Raw genomic sequence first — 5,000 nt, forward strand, 5'->3', positions numbered from 1 at the left:
TTCCGTTCTGGCTCGCGCGCCGCCATTTCAGTGAATGAAAGATATACAGTAATGCACATACAGTCACATTCACATACGTATATGCATCTGTACATATGTAAACAAACACATATATATATATATATATATATGCATGTGGAAGCATACACATATGTCTTATACAAACAACGAACGTGCACATAGATATACAAACCAGACACTTATGTGATTGTATATGCATGTATTTATTTTCATGTACGTGTATACATGAACAGATGAGCTTAACTTTGTGTGGGAATATATGCATGCGCCTGTGTATGTACATAATCATATTACATACAAACACCCACACACGCACACACACATACACGCGCACGCACGCACATAAGTACACATACATGTGAGTATATATATATATATATATATATATATATATATATATATGAACACGCCAACAAACAAACAATATATCATATATATATATGTGTGTGTGTGTGTGTGTGTGTATGTATACATACATACATACATATATATATATATATATATATATATATATATATATATATATATATAGATATATATATATATATATATATATATATAAACAGAGAGAGAAATAAAGAGAGAGAAAGAGAGAGAGGGTGTAGAGGGACATAAAGATATATAGACACACATATATATAATGTACGTGTATACCTATATATATATATTCACATATAAAAGCATATATAAATATATATATAATACATATATGTGTGTGTGTATATGTATATATATGTCTATATATGTATATATACATATATATATGTCTGTTTATATATGTATATACACACACATATATATATATATGCATATATATATATATATATATATATATATATATATATATATATATATATATATATATATATATGTATATATATATGCATATATATATCTGTTTAAATATATATATATATATGCATACATATATATATTTGTCTATGTTTATATATGTATGGATGTATGTAGGTATGTATGGTATGTATGCATGTATATATTATGTATATACCCATGCACAAATGTTTATCTACACAGACTCATGCTGATATACACAATGTGCATGTGTGTGCTTCTTTTAACTGTTATGTAGAGGCTGATATAAGTATTTTTAAAATGGAGGTTTCCAGCCATCATACAACTAACAGGCTGTAAAGAATATTATGATTACTTTAAAACTTGCGCATGACAAAGGCTAACATACGCCATTCATCATCCGTCAACCGAAAATATTTTTCAGATTCTTTCCAATATAGAAAGTACATCCACCTGTAACGAACGAGTGAAGAAATGCCAGAAATTGCTAGAGAGGGGGAGGGAGCGGGGGAGAGAGAGGTAGGGAGAGGAAGAGAGTGAGGGCGAGAGAGAGAGAGAGAGAGAGAGAGAGAGAGAGAGAGAGAGATAAATAGAGGGAAAGAGGCTTGCCTAGTGTCGTAGAATAAAGCAAGGTATAGGGGCATTAGGGTAAGCTGAAGAAGTAAACTTTTGTTGGATGGAGTCCACAATGTGGTTTCAATGCTGACCTGCACGCGTGCTCACATAATACAATATATATATTTTTTTACTGAGATGTGGCTGCGTGGTAAGGAGCTGGCTTCCCAACCATATGGTTCCGGGTTCAGTTCCAGTGCGTGGCATCTTTGACAAGTGTCTTCTGGTATAATCTCACGATGACCGAAACTGTGAGTGGATTTCGTATTTGATTGACCATAACGGAAAGAAGCGCTTCGTGTGTATATATATATAATACAAAGAATATATATGCATGTATACACACATATATGTACATACTTACATCTACATGTGTATATAGATGCATGTCAGGGTACAGGACGTTAGAAAAATGAACTACAGACAACGGAACGAACACATAGGAAAACAGATAGCCACTTGGAATTATTCCTTCATCAGCTGCCTCTATTCTAACTAGGCGTTTATATATATATATATATATATATATATATATATGTGTGTGTGTGTGTGTGTGTGTGTGTGTGTGTGTGTCTTTATGTCTGCTTTGCCCCTCCCCGTCGCTTGACAACCGATGTTGGTGTGTTTACGTCCCCATAACTTAACAGTTCCGTCAAAAAGACCGATAGAATAAGTATTAGGCTTACAAACAATAAGTTCTGGGGTCAAATTCGTCGATTAAAATCACTTTAACTCGATGCTCCAGCATGGCTGCAATCAAGTGAGTGGAAGAAGTAAAAGGATAAAAGAATAAAAGAATACATTTATATATGAATATATACGACCGGTGTAGTGCTGCGCAAGGTGACTATTTCGGCGGAGATGATGTTAAAACTTGGGTAAATAAGTTATTTTGTATTAAAGATATGTAGTCCATGTGTAGTCCGGGAAATTTTTGATAACACTTCGTATGTGTATACATACATATATACATACATACATACATACATACATACATTCTGACATTCCGAGTTCAAATATAATTCTAAGATTAAAACAAAAATTATTTTATGAGACTTCGCTAATAAATGGACAAATGCTGAAAGAAAAACGGTCATTCAATTATTAAGCATTCGTAATTGGAAAGAATAAATAAAATTAAATATCAAATATCTATGGCATTTTTTTAATTCACTGTCGGATGACTTTTGGCCAGCTCTGTATATTCATACATACATACTTACATTCATAGAGGGATACATCCACACATACATACCATACATACGTACCATAAATACATACTATGCATACATAGATGCTGACATACACATACATACGTACATACCATATATACATGCATGCATGCATAAATTCCTACACACACGCATTCATACAAACTTACACTCGTACATTCACACATACATACATACATACATACATATATGGAGACATACATTCATACATTCATTCATACATACATACATACATACATACATACTTAGTCGACTGGCAAAATCTTTTGAGCGTCAGACAGAATTCTCTGCGATAACCGTTCAAGCACTTTGCACGATCGTGAGTTCAAATGCCAACAAGGTTCATGTAACTTTTCATCTTTTCAGTGTTGATAAAAGAGTACCAGTCCAATACTGGGGTAGATTCTTCATCTTCTTCTTCTTCTTCTTCTTCTTCTTCTTCTTCTGACTGTCTGTCCACCTGCCTGCCTCTCTCTCTCTCTCTCTCTCTCTCTTTCTCTGTCTGTCTCTGTCTATCTCTGTCTCTGCCTTTCTCTGTCTCTGTCTCTGTCTGTCTCTGTCTCTGTCTCTGTCTGTCTGTCTGTCTGTCTGTCTGTCTCTGTCTCTCTCTGTCTTTCTCTCTACCCCCCTCTCTCTCTCTCTCTCTCTCTCTCTCTCTCTCTCTCTTCATCAAACAACTTTCTTGAAGCTTTAGGTTTATGTCCAAACATGGAGAGGGAAGGACTCCAGGATTAAACATGCATGAAACAACACTATGATATGATGTCACCCACCACGGCTCTCTCCATCAAACACATGCATTTTTACATAAGTATATATACATAAAGTACTTTTTTTCCGTAGAGGGTTTATACATCCCAATATTAGACTATTTAGTCAATGCTCGGTGATCGCTTATATGCTTTAAGCTTATAAAATATTATTATTATTATTTACATATATATATATATATATATATATATATATATATATATATATATATATGTGTGTGTGTATGTATGTATGTTTGTATGTGTACATATATATGTATATATATATATATATATATATATATAAAACAATATATTATAAATTAACTACCAACAAAAATAATTCGTAAGCTAACTTTAAAAATCATCACCAAAATAGCAGAAAAAAACGACAATGAAGATATGCAGACTCTTCAAGAATCGATCCTTTTGGTTATATTAATAATAATAAAGGAGTTACGACGCAAAAACGTCTAAATTCAAAAGAACATATTTATCTTCTTCAATATATATTTCAGTATAAAGAATTCATTAAGATGCTTAAATCAAAATTTCTTTACACATCATTCAGGAACAGATATAACATCAGAAAAAATACACTCCGTTTAAAAACACAAACCGTTCATGGCGAAAAAATTTCACAATTACAAAAAACGAACAAAATTTTTAAAGTTTTAGCAAAAATATATATATATATGGGGTGGGGCATATATATATATATATATATATATATATATATATATATATATATACATGTATGTATGTATCTATATCTATCTATATATACATATATATTTATATACACATACGCCCCCCCATATATATATATATATATATATATATATATATATATATATATATATATATATATATATAATCATAAATATATAGGGATTGACAGTAACCTGCTTCTCCAACATACTGAGAATTCAGAAATAGCAGTCAAAGAACTACTGATTTGAAAACTACAAATTATTACTCCAGATTGATAGCGATATTTTTGATACACACAGAACAAAAAACAGTAGAGAAGAGTAAAAAAACCCACCTGCCTTTAGTTAATTTAGTACGATCGTTTCACAGTTAAGAGTAAAGAATACTCTATTCTGATCTTCAGCTAAATATTCTAATAAATTTGTTAATGTCTAAATAACTCACGTTAATTTTGACCATGTGAACATCAATACCACGTGAGGAAGACGTTAAGAAATTTATCGGCCAGTGCGTTCAAAATCCCTCGCCCTAATGAATTCAATTCAGTGTGCATCATAAATAGTCCCGCATAGAAAAGAGACCCGTACGAACTTCCTGCGGTTTAACTATTCACCTTAGAGGTATTATTAAAATATAGATATGCAGGGCAGGGAATCGTCAATTAGTAATAAAATTAGTAATAAAATTAAAAATTAACAATTTTGCCGGGTAGCTCAGTATGAAAAAACCTTTTCGGTAAAAAACATTTATAATCATAAATATATAGGGATTGACAGTAACCTGCTTCTCCAACATACTGAGAATTCAGAAATAGCAGTCAAAGAACTACTGATTTCAAAACTACAAATTATTACTC

Source organism: Octopus bimaculoides, chromosome 9 (genome assembly GCF_046866305.1).
Source record: "Octopus bimaculoides isolate indiv1 chromosome 9, ASM4686630v1, whole genome shotgun sequence".
Classification (NCBI taxonomy): domain Eukaryota; kingdom Metazoa; phylum Mollusca; class Cephalopoda; order Octopoda; family Octopodidae; genus Octopus; species Octopus bimaculoides.